The sequence below is a fragment of the Ptychodera flava genome, chromosome 2 (assembly GCF_041260155.1).
Source record: "Ptychodera flava strain L36383 chromosome 2, AS_Pfla_20210202, whole genome shotgun sequence".
Classification (NCBI taxonomy): Eukaryota; Metazoa; Hemichordata; class Enteropneusta; family Ptychoderidae; genus Ptychodera; species Ptychodera flava.
Window position 1 is genome coordinate 4,448,893 of NC_091929.1, and position 20,703 is coordinate 4,469,595.

General features: G+C 37.8%; 1 long non-coding RNA gene across 2 annotated transcripts in view; it reads left to right on the forward strand.

Annotated features, from left to right (window-relative positions):
• The first annotated feature begins 217 nt into the window (after positions 1-217).
• Positions 218-20,703, forward strand: part of LOC139151753 (uncharacterized) — a 69,453-nt gene continuing 48,967 nt past the window's right edge. The window contains exons 1-3 of one of the 2 annotated variants that reach the window (XR_011556486.1): positions 219-552; positions 4,109-4,216; positions 8,491-10,622. This is a non-coding gene — a long non-coding RNA (uncharacterized lncRNA). Of the gene's footprint in view, positions 553-4,108; positions 4,217-8,490; positions 10,623-20,703 lie in introns of those variants that run through there. The other variant, XR_011556487.1, reaches the window with a different exon arrangement.

A 20,703-nucleotide genomic window follows, 5' to 3' on the forward strand; every position in this document is an offset into this window, starting at 1 on the left:
AGCGAAAAAATAACATTTTCTTCAAGATTGAGTAAAAAATGATAGTTATCATCAAATTCTTCGCAGTTCGTTTCGTGAATATTTGAAAACCTAAGGAGCCGTAAGCCATATTGGTCAAGGTCAATCAGAAGACCCAGTGTGGTGTTGGCGTGGCGTCGCGTACACGTACCGCCAACAATGATCAAAATCTCCAGTTGTTCATCTTTTTGCGTTTACTGACATGTCCCGCCCGTGTTTAAAAATGTCTACAGTCTACCTTGAAATCCTGGACCATCTCGACGACTACGCTGTACGTTTTAATCTAGTACAACTGGAGAGTCCAATCGTGTCGATGTCATGAACTTAGTTACGTTTAGAGCTACTACCAGAAGCTCAACGGTTCGACAAGCAGCAAGTTTATTCTCCGTTCAATCGGGACGAAACTCGACAACCCATTTAGCAATTTGGACGGAAGAGGGCAACTCTTTTCGCACAAGCGAAAGGTCGACCCCTCGATCGCTGCTGAGTCCTGCATCAGCTGGACGGAGGTCGTGTACAGTATACCAGGTACAGGTATGTATAGTTAACTTGTCCTCTTTGTCTTATTTATTCTTAACCAGCCATATGTAACCAGCCCAAGTGTCTTTTCGTACATACGTCTACTCCTTCTCGTATAAACGTGTTCAGCAATGTCTTTATCTTGCAAAAATGTCTAACGTTTGTGTTGTTAAATCATCGATATTGCTGATAAAATTTCAATAAACAATGAACATCTAATTCCCAGGCAACTTCATGCTAATGTAACCTTTTCGTGGCGAGGGACTGTACAGAAATTACGGGGGGGGTGTGTGTTAGGGTTCTGGTGTCGGTGTTTCGAAAATATAGAATAATCACCCTTCAAAAGTGTTTTCAAGAAAAAGATTGCCCCAACTTTCATTTGTCCTTTGTGTCACAGTCTTATTTGATGTTTTATTAATAACTGACGTAAAATTTCTTATTTGACCTTTGAACTTTCAAAGAATACCCTAAACCTTTAGAAACATGTAATCACTTGGGTGAAAGTCCAATAGCATATTTGTTGTTCACATCTGCTTTCAAACGCTATTCTCACCATCCGGTACTATTCGAAAAACCAAATTTCGTGCACCAACATTCATGATTCACTAGTAACCAGCTCAGTCTAATTTAAGTACATTAATATCAATAATCAAGCATCTATAACATACACAGATGTGGCTAGTTCTGTATTGAAAAATAAGATTTAATGGTTTCCTCATAGATACAATGTGAAGTGAATCACCGTCCCTCCACCCACCGGTCTGGAAACAGCTCCTGTTTGCTCCGAGCCGCGTGCTGGTAAATATATCAATTACAAAAAATCTCTGAATCTCTGACACCTTAAATGTGACAAGTACGTGAATTTGCATTAAAAATATGCTAATTTTATCCAAAATGACCAGAATGCATGGCGATATTCACTACAGCGATTTTGCTGGATAAACTTGTCGAGACCAAAATATTTTGTAACATAAACATTTTGATATTGAGGTGGGAGCCTCAAGGTTCTTTCACATTTTTATACATAAAAATTCATTTCTTTTCAAAGCTGTCGCGTACTCTTTGGCCTCCAAAATAGAGCTTGCAAGGAATGATGCTAGACAACTGTATGCGACAGTATCCCTTAGTTACACAGGGAGCTATATCGGCCGCTAGGTTTGAGTAATGTTAGAATGAAAATCGATTCTAGAAAATAAACTTTTAGAAGACTTACACCTCGCAATTCCCCATTTTCAAAAATAGGTAATATTACTAAGGACATAGAACATACAATGTCTAAGTTGAAAACATTCAGCGCTCTACATTATACATTAGACTACTCTGTGCACTTTATGTGAAGATTTCAGTGCAGGTATGCACAGTATCCTCAGTGTTTGCATGTTTGGGCAAATATTTAATCACAGCACAAACTTTACCTTGTGCAAAATTGCACATACACCAAAATTACTGTATTTTCACAAACTTACTTCAGCTCTGAAGGATGTTGGCTTTTACTGCAGTAGGAAACCATACATTTGTGAAACATATGATGAGTAAATTCAAATTTTAACAGTCATTTTGATTTTGGTAATATTCCTAAGGAACAGAACATGCAACGTCACAGGTGAAAACATTCACCTCTGTCAGTGTTCAATCTGGGATGTCAAAACAGGGGGTCACTGTAAACCCCTACTCCTGTCCCAAGGGGACCATTTTAGAAATTCGGGGACATCAACACACATGTAAAACCCTTGAATCTTCTGTGGAAATTACTATATTCTGTCAACGTGGGATTTAAAGGGACATAAGCTGTAACTTGTTGCAAGTTTTTCAGTGTTCTGCTTCTGTCAACTACTGTGTCTGATCCTAAAAAGTTTGTCATGCTGAAATTTCAAGTATTCTTTTTGTCAACACAGCTTGTATGTGTGTAGTGATCATTGTTTATTGTTTACAAATGAATTCTAGTCCAGGCTTGAATGCAATTTTCAACAATACCGTAATTTCGTAGATTATACTCATTTAGGTTGTGTTGACATGCTAAATACTTGGCATTAAATTACGAATTAGGGATTCAATGCAGAAAGTGTAGGAAAACCACAAAACAAAAGTTCTGAAAAAATAGCCAAAAGATACAGCTTATGGAGCTTTAAATAAAGTATATATCAACTCTTAAACATACTGTTAACTTGTATGTATTTGGAAATTTATGATCATTGGTTCTGACCTAAGGGTTTACATAGCGCTGTTTCTCTGGAAAATCAGATATGTCCGACCTAAAATATTGCTGTTCAAAACGATCATAGCTGGCCCTACATGGATGCTTGCCTTGTAGTGTTCAACCTTTGTATGGGTGGTAGACATTGCAGACGCTTCAATTTGAGGGCATGCCCCATCACCTTTGTCTAAAACAGGGGTGCATCAACTACTGGCATTAAAAATCCAAGTCGCAACTAGCCTATTGCCATTATGCACAGTCTATTTGTCTTGTTTACATTCATTAGCCATGTCACATGCACACAGCTCTACACTACATCAGTCCTTTCTACCCAGCTTCTTACACACCACCTTATACACTCTCACAAACTTATTTCAACTTGAAAGTTAGCGCATAAAATAATGCTTAAAGATACTGCTATTGGGCTTTAAAAGGCCGTGAGCTGCAACACTGTGAAATTTGTCCAACCTCAAAGTACCTTCAATTTCTTCAGATATTCATTGCAATCTACAAATTGAACGATATATAGTCATTAACTGTGCCTCAACAGCATTTGGTTGTGGCAGAATAGACAAGAAATTGAGCACATCTTTGTTAATTTAAATTTCCCGCAATTTCAAAATCTTGCCATAATTAATAGGTGAAAACAAGAATTTTTCCTCTAAGTGGAGTGAATCCCTTTCCCTTCCTTTCAGTGGGTTGCACCATGTTGTATTTGTAAAGATTTAAATGTGTACATCCACCATTTACGCTGTTTATCATGTAGTTGCATGTAGGCAGCCATATTTGGGTGCGGCACCCATTTATTATTTGTCTTACAAGAATCTCCTCATGCAGTCCAACTCTGTGGATAATTATACTAGAGTAAACATCTCTGAGTTGTAGAAATTTGCTATGAACTGATTTTAATCTAAATATAAAAATCATAAAAATAATGTCAAAAGTTGCAACTCATCTGCCTTAAAGTAAACATGAGAATAATTCTGATCTTACCTAAACATGGTATGTCATTTTATTTTGCATCACTTCATTAATGATTTCTAACTTTCTAAATTAATGCAATTTCTGTATCAAATGAAATATGGTCTTATTTTCAACATGAACATTTTGTATTATTGTATAACCATGGATGTAAAAAGAGTCAATCTTTCATCCATGCTTAGTGCAGTGGGAATCCGATGATGTCAAGCCTTTGTAGGCCATGGGAATGCTATTGTCTGATTCAAATGTGAATACCAATTGATATTCAGATTAATATGATTATTCATTGTCATTATTGTCACATGAAATATGATGATTCATCATCTGTGTTTCAGATATTTTGATTTTTCACAGTAAGATTTTTAACTCTTTTATTTATATCCTTGCAAGTTGCAGGCCCCTTGGAGATGTTTATTAGGCACTGAAAAAGTAGGGAAAGGGTAGTGTCTCAAGGAAAGACAGAGTTACACAAAAAGGCATGCCAACAACAGGAGAATACGAGAGGTATGTACTACAAAGTCTGCACTGATAATTTTTTAGTCTAAACCAGTGAACTTTGAAGGACAAGGTAACCAAAGCACCAGTGTTGGTGAATTATAGTACATGTACATGGTAGAACCATCATGACACAAGTAAAATCAATTTTACTTAGTTCAGCTTTGATATTTGGTTATACATTTGCAGAGCACCTAACAGCTTTAAGCGACAAAATCTGCCTTTTAGCTCCGCTGTCAGACACGCGGAGCTTATCCGATAGACTGATTGTCTGTCGTCGTCCGTCCGTCAACAATGGTCTTCTTCTCTGAAACCGCAAGTCAGATTTCTTTGAAATTTGGTATGGAGGTTCATAGGAGTGACCTCACTCAAGTTTGTTCAAATTGTGGTGAAATTTGCATAATTGTATTTTTGGGGCAATTTTTCCTTTTGGTCAAGAAATCTTCTTCTCTGAAACTTTAAGTCAGATTAATTTGAAACTTGGTATAGAGGTTCCTGGAGGTAACCCCAGTCAAGGTTGTTCAAATTGTGGTGAAATTTCCATAATTGTATTTTTGGGGCAATTTTTCCTGTTTTTGGTAAAAAAGTCATCTTCTCTGAAACCGATCGTCGGATTGCTTTGAAATTTGATGTGCAGTTTACTTAGGGTAACTTAGCTTTGCAATTTGTTATACAGGTTCCTACCGATGAACTTAATGGTATTTATTGAAATTATGATGAAATCTGCAATTTTGTTATTTATGGGTAATTTTTGCCATTTTTGGTCGAAAAATGTATTTCTCAAAAAGTACTGGTCTGATAGCTTTGAAATTCGATAGGCAGGTTCCTACAGAATAACTAAATTTGTATTTTGACATTATGATGAAATCTGCAATTTTGTATATTTTGGGGCAATTTTTGCTATTTCTGTTAAAAAATTTGTTTCTCAAAAACTGCAAGTGGATAGCTTTGATATTTGGTATACAGGTTCCAAGGGATTATTGTAATATGTGATATACTAAAATTATGGTGAAATCTGCAATTTTTATTTTAGGGGACAATCATTGCCATTTTGGTCAGAAAATTTTATTCTCTAAAAACTACTCGTCAGATAGCTTTAGTGGACGTGTTCTTTGGAATGATCCGATGTAAAAATTCAAATTATGATGAAATCTTCAATTGTATATTTTTGCAGATATTTTAGCCTCTTTTTTCTGGCCATTGAAATGAGCTATCAAAGATTACCACCTTCTTCACCAACATGTGTCAAAAATAGTTATTCTCTACATAAACACAGCGGAGCTATATCGGCCGCTAGGTCGCTTGTTAACCTTCCCTTGAAGATACAGATGTAATCGATAGTTATGCAGCTTATTCAATGTCAAATTTTGAGATCACAATGAAATGTGTAAACCCTGCAAATTATTTTGGAGAAACATACAGATAAAGTATCGCCCAAAGCTTCGCTTTTTTAGCCTCATTATCGTTTCCGTATCGTTTCCGCATCGCCCAACCCCAAATCCAACATCGCTCACTCGGTTGTTTGGTATCGTTTCCGTATCGTTTCACTAGCGCATCGCCTCATTCACGGAACTCAAAGACATCGGATATGAGATATCGGGCATGAAAAGTCGATGTCATTTCGTCAAAAGTCATCGAAAATTGAGAATATAGACAAGATTTTATCTAGTTGAAGGTAAATGATCGGTTAATAATCATGAATTTGAACGTCTGGACGATGTGGGTACGTGATTTAGAGTGATTGGCGCGGCGTGACATATGTAGGCCAACTCAGATTTATACCGTATGCGCATGGTGCGATAGTTTGCCTAAAATTAATTTTATTTGTGATGGATAATTGGTTGCGGAGTGTAACTCTATAGTATGAATTGCGTAGCAATTATTGAAACACTTGGAAGTTCCCGCTATCAGAGTGTTATCAATGTGTTGTGACTAAAGGTCACGGACTTCCTCTACATCATAATTTATTCACGTCAATCGGGTTTAAAGGTCACTGTGCAAAGCGTTAGGAGAATTCATGGCGGCATCACTATATGTGTTAACCTAGTATATGATACACTGCAGTTATTATTTTAGCAATTGTCCTTACTTTGTACGGCCAGTTTTTCTTGTGCGCTTTCAAGGACGTACATGTATTTAAGCTTAAAAATACTAATTTCAGTCATTTAAAATGGTAATCCGCACACAGTACCATACATTTCTGGGTTTCTAGTCAGTGGAAAAGTTGTCCCACGTCACTTTTTGACACTTGTCTCATCGGGCAACCCGTACTGGTGTTTCAGTCAGTTGCAGTTGTCCAAACGCGACTTTCACTTGCAACCGTTAATGTCTGTCCCTGGTAGAGTGCTATCTTGTTACAAAAATGTTTGCAAATAAAACGGTATACAAACTTCATATCAAATAAAAGCAATTCGTAAAAGAAGCGCATTATAATCACAATATGTTTCAACTTTGTTCCCATTTTTGTGTGTTGAAGCAACATTTCATGAATGGATAATGTTGGACATATGGGGTTGGACACATGTATTTGATCTTTCATTTTGTATACCTTTACTCTCAAAAACATGGGCAATGCCAGGCGGCGAAATTTCCGAAGGCGGCAACTTTGCTGTGGCATTTTGAGTGAATAATATGCCGTGGCCAATTGGGACCATGAAATTGACTTGATACGATGCAGTGGCGATGTTTAGGCTGATACGATGCGGAAGCGAAGCATGCAAGGCTGATACAGAGGCGGTGATGAAACGATATAGAAAATAAACAAACTGAGGCGACAGCAATGTCGGAAACGATACAGAGGCGATCTGAGGCGAAGTTTTATGCCATACTTTATCTGTAGTGTTGAAACAACTAAAGGGGCTCTTAGATTGAGTTCAAAACACAAATGTACATAACATAACATACAATAATAGCATAGTCAAACTCAGGATGAGCTTTTAACACTTTTAACAGCTTTTAACTGGCCAAAATATTGTTGAAGGAATCCATGAAGTGTATTTTATGAACCTTGCCAGGGAACACAACTTTGAAACAATATCACAAGACACACTCATGTCCAAGAGTTTGTTGCAAATTTAATATTGAAAGATGAAACAAGCTTATGCTCTGATAACATGTTCCAGATTACACGATGTGCTAAAAAACCATAGTTTTATCTTTTATTAACATTATACGAAACTGTTTTTGGAACAACCAACTGTGTGCAAGAAAACTCTTGCCTTATTTCACAAAATGTAACTTAATATACATTTTTTCATAAAAACATTTTGCATAGTCAAAACAGCTTCAGTGTTGCACCCGCTGGGAACAAGGATATAGTTTTGAACTAGTATTTACTTAGTGGCTGAACTGACAGTTATTGAACAGTATTCAACAACAGCCAGTCCATGCTTCAAGTATCTCTATTATACTTCAAACTTTTCTGTATGGCTGTCTATATAATTTCTTGAAAATTATATAAAATGTATATAACACGATTGGAACTAATTTGGGATAATTGGATTTTCATATTTTTCAAATTTCTCAAATATGTTAGGTGCCCTATAGTTGAATGTTGCAATATTACCAAATACTCATAAAAACAAGTGCATAACATAAAAAGAAAGTAGATGAGGTTACATTTAGTAGATGAAATCGACATTACTTCATCCAATTATCCCAAATTAGTTCCCATTGTGTTATATGTACTCTAAATAATGCATGATATTGAAAAATCATTTGAAATGGTTATTGACAATGAGTCTCCTTCAAAGCATTTTTTCAAAATTTTTATTTTAGTAGTCTACAGTTTTCTCTACACATGTGAGCTATGCCTGGCTTGACTAGGGAATCTCTGTTGGTACAAATCAGAATGAATCATGGGATATTTGTAGTATGGGTTGGGGTCTTTGCATAGTTAGCACTATTAGATATACAGAGTCAACAATTTTGTCACAATAATTGTACAAATGTACTAATGGGTTCAAATAAAATTTAACAAAGCAAGACTTACTTTAGTTGAGGGTTATGTAAATTGACAGTTCCATTCTGATGTGCTCAAAGGTCTTTGGACAAGGATGCCAATGTTAAAATGATACATGAATTTCCCTATGTTCCTAAGCATAGGTGGAATGGAAGGCAACATAATAGTTCAAATCAGTAATAAGTCATGATACCAGAGTTGATCTTAAAATATCAAATGTACCATATTGTTAGTTATGGCAGTGACTGTAAGTATTATGCCATCATTTATCTCACTCTTTGCATTATTTTAAATAACCATCATTTATCATTTCTACCTACAGATTTTAAAGAGGAGAAGTGCAGTGATCAATGCAGATGAGAAGGGTTTCTGGAATGATGTAACTGCAGACCTGATGTCTGATGAGGAGGTCCCACCAGATGGAAGGATAATTGCCTCCAGGCCTTCTTGGCGATCTGACAAACTAAACGTTTTGATAGGATAGACACACTCAATCAGCGAATGCTTAATGACTCTAATTCAAGACACTACATACTGCAGAGGAAGTATGGCAGAGCCAGTGAGAGACCACCTGATAAAAACAGTTCAGTGACAATTGTGTGAGACAGAACAGTGATGCATAGCTTTTCTGAGTAATTATCCATCATCCCTCTGTTGGTCAACAACTGATTTGTTCTCAATTTTAATTGCTTTACTTGAAAAGTAGTACACAGAGCTGGTGTTGTAAGTTCAGTGAAATATAAAGTCATTAGCTGGCACAGGTCAGTTACACCAAGAAAAGTTTAGTATAACCAAGGCATAACTTACAAATACTTCACAAGTACATCTTTGAAGTACTGCTGAAATTTGTCACTTTGACGTATCTGGATTTGTGCCCTCAAGAATTTATCAAGGTGCAGTTACAGTGTTTAAACATGCTGAAACAAATGTGAGCCACACCGTGTTACTGATGGTATTTTTCTATTTCTTGTCCAAAAATTCTCTGAAATTGCTTGTCAGATTGCTTTGAAATTTAAATGCAGGTCTCTTAGGATAATATAATTGAAGCAGTAATCAGTTTGTCCTGAGATATGCAATATTGTGTTTTTCAGAGCAATTTTTCCTACTTTTTTAGATTTTGATGAACTGAACAAAAGCTACAATTTAACAGTGCACATACATGTATGTGATAAGTAAGAGTTAATTAAACATACACTACAAAAAAATTCACCCCTGAGACAGTTCCTGCACAGGCCCTGATACAAACTGTGTTACAGGTCTGTGTCAGCAAATACAGAAGGAGTTCTATCAGGGGTGATGCACATGTCTGTATCAAGTACTGTAAACACATGGCTGTATTTCTACCAATTACAGCACCTGTACACAGTGCTGTGAACACTGATCTCTAACAGGGTCTGAAATTTTTCAGTGTTCAAACAATAACATTTCTTTCTGCTTCAATCATCAAAATTTGCCAATTTTTACAACAAATTTACACCCTGAAATCCATCCAAATTTCAGGCCCTGTAGCTGACACACCACTGTACGCACACCGGTGGTTCAGTGCTGCAATTATAGGTCTTGATACAGTCAGAATTTACAGCATTGTATACAATCCTGTACCACCATGAATCAGAATTTACACAACCCTAAAATTGACAGGTTTTTACTGGTCTTGCAAAAAAGGTTATTTCTCTGGGCCTGTTACAGGTAATGATTATCCTCTGTTACAGGCATGTGTCTGCCTTTTCTTGCTGTGTAGATAGCTTGAGTGCTTCATATTCAATCAAGAAACTCTTGAAATGATTTTTTATTCCTATATTTAAAGGTACACATAGTTGATCTTGTAATTTGGTGAATTACACAGTCATTAGCTGACACATCTCAATTGACACAAACTTACTGTACAAAACTTAGGAATACTACACATGTATATCTTTTAACGTATGCCAAAATTTACAGCATACTGTAAAGAGCATTAATTTTCACCAGGATTTAATTTCACTATTTTGCTGTTTGGGACACATGATTCACTGTGTTTTATTTTCACAGATCAGGCCGTGAAACAATGAATTCTATTATAATTTAAAATTGTCATATGGGTTTAATTGAGCTGATTTTTAGTTGCTTGTTGTATTTGGGTTATTTTCCTGTTTTTGTTTAAAATAATTTCTCTGAAACAGGTCAACAGATTGCTTCAAAATTTTGTATACAGGTCAATAGGGATGATAATGGTAAGATATCAAATTGTTCTGATGAACCATATTTCTCCCTGTTAGGCTCAGGCATATTTAAAAGTGACTGCATTAATTGATATTAGAGTTATCAAGGCTATGGAAATTCTTTTTTTACAGTATTGAAGATAACTTTGAATGTGTCTCAGGAAAATTGTTCTGAATGTTTTTGTCTGTATTTTTATTTATTTTACTAACATTTACACATTCGTTTGGAATAAAGAAGAATCATTTACAGTGATCTTGGATTTGTGTATCTAAATTGCAGTATAGTTTTCAGATGCAATCTGTACTCTATTTTGCTGTAGAAAGCATCATTACATTGGTGTCTTCACTTGTAAAAAGAATACTCATTGCGCATACACACACACACACACACACACACACACACACACACATATATATATATATATATATATATATATATATATATATATATATATATATTATATATATATATATAGTGTATGTGATGCCTGTATGAGTAGAAATACATGAGTCAAAAGCTACAAAGCATTACTGTTATTTGAGGACCCACCCCCACACCCAGGTCCCCGAAGCCAGTGTTGGATAATTATGTAAAAATTGGTGAATAATAAGTATGGATATATGCGGCAACTGTCCCTTCCATTATTATGTAATCAATCAAGCCAAAAGTACTGGTCCCTTGATTCTCTATAAATTAGAGAATCCAGTAGTATCCTGAAATACATATATAATGGATAACACGTGAATCCAGCAGAATCCTGCAATGGATTAAGCAATGGATTCTGTTCCGTATCCGACAGAATCCATTGACCACCAGAATCCACTGGCATACATAATGTATATTTTAGTATTCTGGTGGATTCTTGAAGTATCCAGAACAATATACAGAAGAATCCTCAATGGATTTCTCACTTTTGGCACAGTGTACCGGTTAGATAAGTAGCCCCTAATTGACTAATCTGTTGATGACACCAGTTAGTGTTTGACAAGCCTGCAGCTACTGTTCCCAGGCCCTGGGACGGCTAACCAACCAGATCAACACAAACCAAACCCATGGTAAAATAGTAAAGTAAACAAAATTGTGTCACAGATCATGAGTTTGGTTCTATTACCCTCTCACCGTCCCCTCTAAAGATGCCCAAATTAACGCAATTCAACTATAGACAGTAGAGGGAGCCCACTCTACTGTTTATGATAACAAATCGCGGTTTAGTAGTTGTTAGAACATCTATCATGTGATAAAGATTTCAGGAGCCATCGACGTCGTGGCCATTTCATAGCTAGTTTCGTTTGTCGGACCACGCGGATGTTCACTTTCCTGTCTCAAGGCTGAAATTTATGCATGTGCGTCAATGGACAAACGTATTCACTTTATTGCCAAATTGGGCGTTAAAAACCCAGCGTACTCAGTTTGTACTGACCCAATATTACTGTTGAACGCTACATGATTGTATCACAAAATACGATTGAAATTCAAAATCGTCGAAGTAAATAAGAAAATAACGCCACCGATATAAAATAGAAAGGTCAATCAAGTGCATGGCGGTAGAAGAGACTGCTTCAAAGGATGGTCACCCATTAATTAGAGTATTATTTTGAGGTCCCGACATCGACTAATTCTTCATCAGGTATTTCTATGCCGTAAATCACAAATTAAAACATATTGAATATGGGAATCATGTAAATATGAATATGGAATCATGTAAAAAATCAACAGGTCGCAGTTACAAGCTACCTGTGAAAGGTCGCGATCGACTACTATCGATGGAGGAAGCGTGTCGCCCTTGAACAGAAATAATTATATTACTTTTGTGAAAGGCATGTAAAAAATTAAGAGAAAATAGCTTCAGGTCATAAGGACCTGCACCAAGCCAAAGCTTCAGGTCCTTACAGAAAACTGCCGGTCCTCAATAAATGCAGTTGTTAACGACCATTAAAGTCAATTCTCCACCGATACTATGCTTTTGAATGTTGTAATATTTAATTTTTCATATCCTTTATCAATAGAGTCAGTAAGTATTCACTCCAAAGGACTATTTTTCACATAGATTGCAGAATAGTGTAAATGAATGATCATGAAATATTCATCTACATGATCAGGAATCTGAAAAAGATCACAGCCCTCATCTTCCTCAAGGTCATGCGCACACATTTATCAATGTTTTCCATCACCGGGGGGGGGGGAGACAACGGGACTAACAGGAGAATTTGACATTTTTCCTAGCCATGTCAAATCCCCTACTCTCGGACTATAAAATGATGTCAAACACCCAGGGGCCGGGGAATACAGGCTCATGCACTGGCATGGCTACATGTGGCTGATGATAGCGAGAAATTTTTCTATCGTAACTTTCTATGGGGAATGGTGTTCTCTACATTGCTGTGTACAATAGCGCTGTTCACGGTTACACGTTTGTTCCTAAATATAGCTGTACGCGCGCGACATCGGACACACAGCTTGAAATGCGGACAAATTTTATCAATGTTGCACACATGGCCGTTTTTGCAGGTTGTACTCTGAGTCCTGAATATGCCTTTTATTATTCATTGTTACACTAGCAGTCGCCTACTAAGATTTGTTTTCGTCGATTTTGCATGCGCAATTTCAATTTCTAAAAATGCGGACAAATATTAATTTTTGCATATTAATAAGAACAGTGACGTAAAGTTATTAAAATGACTCTGAAAAGTTTGACAGACCTCGATACTGCTGAAAACCATCGACACAATCAGTTAATGATACCGTAAAATCTTAAAAGACGTAATTTTTGCGACATTTAGGCCTACAGTCCATGATGACGCTGAGTTTTGCCTGCCTGTCGTAAAACGGTATACATCGAAACAATTTGAAGCCCTACTCTCGGCCTCTGAGAGTATACACGACAGACAGTGCAACTCGACAAAACTGTTAATGATAAGGTCGCTCTGTTTTATAAAATGCACACTTGTTATCACGATATGTCGTGGTAAGAGTCGGCCTTGTGAACTTTGGTTAAAAACCAACAAGCGAGCAAGATGTTCTAGCGGTCCACAAACAAACGCAGCGAAACTTGAACTTGACTGTCGACTGCAGGTAGTGCAATTGGGCTGTCGTGTAACATCTAGTCCTTGTTCAAAACTTGAGGTAAACAAATACCTCCATGTTCAGTCAACAGCACTGTTCTCGTAGTAGGTTTTTGTCTTAAACTCTTCTGTGAACCGTTTATGTTTTTAACGCTTCAATGAAAAATCAAAGCAAAGAAAATAGAGTCAGTTTGATAAAACGAAGGGCTGTATTATGTACATTTGTGTACATGTAAATTCCGAACACTTAAAGTGTGGAACTATTGAAGTAGTACTGGGTGTTGTTATCATATGACACAGATATGCTAACATTACCAGGGTTACACTCTCTAGACGAGTATTATTATAATATTGTGTCACATTGTTGCACCAAAATCAATCCATTCCATCATTGCTAGAATCTGCATGCACGGACGTAATTCATACTGATCTGAATGTAATCAGTTGCACCGTGCTAGCGCGTCGATCGGAGGGGTTAGACTTTTTGTAAATGTAAAAAGTCGCAAGACAAAAAATTACTATGTTGCGACATTGTCAACTCCCACCACCCCCGGTCTGGTGTACCATAGAGATCAAATTCCCACTACCAGGACACGAAGTGCGATCAATATCCCCTGTTGCCCCGCACTCCCACGGTGGAAAACATTGATAGGTGCATGACATTCAAGTCTGAATCGCATGATTCAGAGTCAGTCATCATCTGCATCTGATACAGGTCTTGACGGAGAAATTTCATCATTTATTCCAAATTTCAGTCGGTCATAAGGACCGACATGTTGCCAAAAACCTTCGGCCCGACGAGAAATCTGTCGGTCTCGGACCGTCGGACCGACGTTAATTTCGCACACTGCTTATAACTGAATGCGTCATTCTAAAATCGTGAGGTTCGAGTCTTGTACAAGTAAAGAAATACGTGAACTTCAGTCAAACAGTTGAATATCGCGTTTTCTGATATGTTGAATCGAGCATTCGTCGTTCTTCGGTGGCGACTGGCCGTTGAACTACTATAATAACGATGATAGACAACCCAGCAGCACGCTGTTTGTCCGCGTGATTGAGTTTATAACAGGAAAAGCAGTTGGTGATTCGAAAAAGCACTTTCGTGGTTGTTTAAGTTTTTTCAAGTTCATGGAAATAATTCTATTATTTTCTATTTTGGTTTCTTTAAATTTATTGCATAAGTGTATAATTCCTTATTCAATATCGTTTTCAAGCTATACTGACATGAATTTGTGCTGTGAAATATCGCATACTTTTCAATCGAGATTTACTTCGACCCTGGACTTCGACTCATTTCATAAGCAGTCCGCCAATGACAAATTATGTCTGCTCTATATAACTGTTCGTGATAGAGGGACCGTGGTCTGCTCTATAAGAGCGCCGGTACAAATTGAAAAACAAATGCTAGGTCAACATTGTGTTTACATTGTAAATCACAGCATCATTCTAATGTAATATAGCAAAACTTTACGTGCGTTACCCGTATCACGTTCCCTCTTTACCCGCATAGAATTTACATAACAATAAGCTTTTCCAAACCGGGCAGAGCAGACACCGGTGCGATATTTTGTCGCTTTAAAAGTTCGAACTATTGGCATATTATTTCTAATTTCTACTGAGAGGCATGTTGCTCGCTCAACTGTCGAAACAAAAAGACGTCGCAACCATTCTCACAAAAAAGGCAGAAAACTTTTGGTGACGTACAGGAACGTAATGTTCATTGCATGCTTTAAACCGTACAGTATAAAGCGGGAACAGTTTTGATTGCAGACTCACTGGGCATATGCAGACATAAAAGTCATCTGACATTTTTATCGTCAGTCGCAATTAGTTCGGAGCGGATCGATTTTGAATGTCGGACTTCATTAGGTGCAGACGAACATGTAAAGTGTTATCAGAAAAAGACGTAATTTTTGGATTTTCGAAGTAGGCCAAGTTTGATTGAGACGGGGTCAGTTTGAATGTCAGACTATACTTTGCATAGAGACCACGTCAATTCGAGAAAAAACGCAAAAAACCTGTTTTGTTACTTCGACGCGACGGTATTTGATAATTAAACGTGCATTAACCTAAACGCAGGCATATTTTATTACCTAGTGATAATGTCGATCGGGAATGACAATTGTTCAAAGAAAAGTTCCGAGAAAAATAAAATAAATAAATAAAATAAATCACGGAAAACTACGATTTTTGGAGCCTTCGTTTCGGCACGTCGCCAGAGCTAATGGCTTTACCAGGCAAAAAAATGACGATGAGTCATTACTGAGATCGGACGTGTCCTAATTCATAATATAAGCTTGCCTACGTTCCCCAGATACATCGGACTAATGTTTATTGTTCACAAGTTGTGAGAAGTAATCTAATAAATGACTAGAACCGTCAAGCACCGCAAAGCGGCTAGTTCATCCTCCAACCACAACTATCGGTATTTTCGAGGTATAGCCTAAACTTACTTGTATAATTAGGGTTATCATACGAAGTTTGGAGGGTACCGACTGATGTTTCCGTATTTTGGCAAGTAGCGCAGCAACTTTATCGTGCCTTCAACAAACAGGTTTTGAATTGCTCTGAGCTCCGGTCAGAGGGTGGAGATTCCAAACCAAAGCAAGGTCATTCGAACGTAATGTAAAACAATCGACGAATACCCTGGCAACGTTTGCCGATAGGGTCGAGGAGCGGTCGGCATATTTTTTCGCGTACAATCCGGGGGAGTTCAAAAGAGTTCGTGGGGGATGTCGCCCGATCGACTGTCAAATTGTATGACATCGCACCATTTCCAAAATAAAACGACACTGAAACCCTTGGTGAGGTACGTGAACGTAATCTTTATTCACCGTGATTACGTTCAGATGCATTGAGGAAGGTGCATAAGCTTACAACGCGAAGTTTACCGAGTTTGACCATGGTTGACCGATGTGTAAAACACAATCACTGCATCAGAAAAAGATGTTCGTTTTTTCGGCTCCAATTAGTTCGGAGCAGGTACAATTTTGGATGTCGGACTTGAGCAGATATGCTAAATATATTCAGAAACGGACATAATAATTTGGTGTTCTGCATCATAGGTTGGGATTCTGGGAACAGTTTTTGAATGTCAGACATTGTATTGACCGACATAATATACCAGAAAAAGTCGTGGTTTTTGGTAGTTTTTTCGACCCTAATTTCATTCAGAGCAGGATCGAAGAATTTTGAGTGTGGAACTTTGTTGCATGTCGACTCACATGTAAAATGTTAACAGAATTGGACGTATTTTGGGGTTTGAGGTCGTAATATTAAGTTGGATGGAGAACAGTTGTCTCTTATCGGGTATGGATAAGCTTAGACGTGAAACATACCGGTAAAACAGGTAGTTTTTGGCCGCAATGCGTTTTGAGCGGAGACACTTCCGTATGTCGAAAACTGACTTATTGGACTAGGCTTCAACCACCGTCCCTCCTGGGTGGAGGGACGGTGCTTCAACAAACATTATTGTTACGGTTTATTGTTGACAGGTGGGAGTGATCATGGGTTTTGGAGAAGCCCAACAACGTCACTATGTAAATTACGCAACGCTGTGTCATTCAAGGGGAATTATGCAAATAGGAATGCAAATGTGTCCACAATGTTTACAAAAGCTCCCCGATTTGACCGGGATAGCCACGTGCATATGTTTTGAATTTTAAAAATCGTGTATTACACGGAAACAATTACTTATTATGAATGAGCGACACAGCTCAATGATGGCCTTGATTTCAAGGCGTATTCTCTGAGAATTTCGAAAATTTGACAGAAAAATGACCAATTTAGTATTTATCTACATAAGATAAACGATGGCACGCGAACTGGCTCACATTGTTCATTTTTGTTAAAATCTAACACATTTCCGAGTATGTTATGATTTCAAACTTATCGTCCACTCAAAGGCTATATATTACACGGATTCAAAATTTATCATAAAACAAAAAATGACCAAAATCACTCAAGGAAGGTGGGTGTACCCCTTAAAACTACTTTTGTGCCCTGCAGTTAGGATTCCTATCCAAATTTCTACGAGGTGAAAATCGCATTGCGGAGACGGCTAATGTCACAATTATTTCAAATTTCATGAAAAAAGTACGTTTCCGCCAGAAAATGAACCGTCTACCTGGCAGTTTGTGTATTCACATAAATTAGTGTGATGGCAGGTTAGCCTATGACGTCGGACTGTCAAGTACGGTTTCTTTCAGTTGCCGGGAGGTGCTAACTGATCCTCGTTAATTGGGATTAGCTGATAAACAAAGGCTTGTTCCAGATCGATTATTCTCTTTTGTTCACTCGCCAGTTCCTTTCCATGATGGGTAGACTGGGAAACTACTCAGAGATTCGTGAATGTAGCGATTTTGTCTTGCTTCGGTTTAGAGATTTGTTGCGCTCATCCTTGTTTGTTGTGTAATCAATGTGTTTTTTGTTGACAGAATTAGTAAAGAGATAAATTTTGCGTCAGTCCCTGCAGTTTGGTTCATGAGATTTTGTGCTGCGGACCAGTCTATATACCTAACTCATGCAATTTGTTGCGTACCTGGCATTTTCCCAGCATTTAAAATTGGATCTGTGGTGTGATCATCTGAAAGTTTTGTGTTTTGTGCGTGCCAACACTTGATAGCTAAGGCTAATCAGACACATATTTAATCACCTTCGACAGATCAAGCTGATGAGGCTGCACGTGTGGACAACGAACCATGTGGCCATACTGTATATTACGCTTGTCACTGATACTTGTCTTCGCATCGAAGCATAGACCCTCTAAAACACGTCTATGATCGAAGTAAATAATCACTCACATGATCCATGAGTGACAGCTTTTTATTGCCCCTTTGCATCAAAGCTGAACCGCGTCACGGCATTCCTTGCATAAATGCATATGAAATTAGCTGGTTACCGGTTGCCGCCTGGTAGCGTGTTTGCTTTTGCTTTTTTTTTTTCACATTAATCCTGTTAGTCTGAAGTGATAAGTCGACTACATTTGTGGTCATAAAGCTTTCCCCCCAGATTGAGCGCTCTATATAAGACTGCGCTCGATTCCCGATAGTTTCGAAACCGACGTTTGGTATGCAGTGTAAGATTTCTTTTACAGACTGCCTGACTGACAAACATTAAATGTTGTAATTTATGAAACGTGTGTGTTTCACGGCATATAGCCGTTCCGTTGGTTGAAGAATACTCGAAACGTAGGCCTACACACTGTCCCTCCACAAACTGGCCTACATCATGGATGTAAAAAATAGACATCCATGCCTAGATAAGCTCACTCTATTAGCGAATATAGGCTACAGTAGAAGTCAGGTCTCGCTGCCACTCTCTACATTAATGCAGCGTGGAGGTAGCATGGAGGTAGCATACCTCCATTGATAATGCAATCATGAACCATGTCCTGTAAATCCCAGTAAAAATCACACGCGCAGATACGGATACCTAGCTTATGTTACACAACTGGTATCAGTGGTAAATGACGTTATGCTAGCAAGTACTGCGGTTTTACAAAAGTTTCGGCAGAATTTTGAGGTTGTGAACGGGTTACGAGTATTTGATTCAACGTTACCGACGTGGCCCTAACCGATGTATAAGTTGGGCTTAACCATGCCGGTTAAAGGACATTTAAGCCATGTCGTATACGTCGGCCTACAAAGCGGATAAGCTGACGGTTAAGTAACGTATTGGTAAGTAAACAACCGACGGTTCTCTTCCGGTCCAGTCGGATCAGCCATTGAACCGGTGACGAACCGCTGACAAACCGTTGCTAAACCGGAAGTGTAAACGCCCGATTTCATACAGTGGAATACGTTGCAATTTCAATAAATTAATACGGTAACACCCTTGGAAACATCCAACCGAAATTTGAGAATATTTGGGCTGACGGTTTAAGAGAAGAAACATTTTACTTAAAATGAGAAAAATCACCAAAAATTCAGCAAAAATACAAAACTCAAGATACCTTCCCGATATTCATAAAACTGTATTAGGTTACCTAAGGTACTTGCACACGAATTTCAAAGCAATCAAAACAGTGGTTATTGAGTTATTAATTCTTGACCATTGTCACTTTTCAGCTCATTTGCAAAACTTTGGCAATGCGTCATTTTAACAAAATCCCATCTATAGCTCAGGATGCATCAACACGCCAAATGCCAAGCTAAAAAACGCAGCGGTTCGCAAGTTTTTTGAGGTTGACGGATATACTATACGTACATACATCAGACGCCACTAACTTCAGCTTATACGATAACCTTACATTGGTATACAAATGAGAGATAATAATGCTCCAAAAATACAAATATGAAAATTTCACGTTTTAAGTGAGGTCACCCCAAGGCAACTGCATATCTGCAGACTTGCCGTTTCGGGGGAAAAGGCAATTGTTGACGGATGACAGAAAATCAGCCTACTTGATAAGCCCGCATCACTGACAGTGGAGCTAATAAGCTAGTCAGACTAGGAACGGTGTTCATAATTTTCTGTCACTCTAATAACATGAATTTTGTTGAAATATTGATACTTATTGAAAGCAATAGTGTTGATCTCCAAAGCAAGCTTCAGATGTAGTTTTGAGCTTTTATTTTTGATCATGGAATGTAACTTGACATGTCCATGAGCAAGTCAAATTTGCAGTAATCTGCAACATTCTCTGTACCCTGTCCATGGGTTGACATTGCCTGAAATCCATCTTACATAAGCTTGAAGATATCCCCTAGTAACTAAAAATATTTGTACTCCAGTAACTGTAATTTTTTGATAATCTTTTCACAATTTCTTTTAATATCAACTACAGTTTCTTCTTCTACTAGAAGCCTATTGGGAAAGATAATATTCAGCTTGTCAACTCAGCCTATACATGTGTAGTTTGCACTGTTATTGACGAGTAAATCTAGACCCTGATTGTTATGTACATCCACTGTCATCCTGCCGATTGGCAGATGTTTTAATAAACATTTTTGAAGTAGAACAAGAAGTTATAATGAAAAGACATGATGTTAAAAAATCATCACAAGTGACGATTAGCTACAGGTTCTTTACTAAATCACAATGATACTTAGTTTTGCGGGGGGGGGCAATGTGCAACAATAATTGTGTTTTTTCAATGTTCTGAAGGTTGGATTTTTTTCTTTCTTTATGAGCTGGATCACCTTCAACAGTTCTGTTCACTAGCTGTACTGTATCTGATGATGCTCGAGGGATTACTTCTGTTAAATGTCTACTCTTTGTGTGTGTGCTTGCTGGCAGTGTAAGAGTGCACTTCTCTCCACCATACTGAC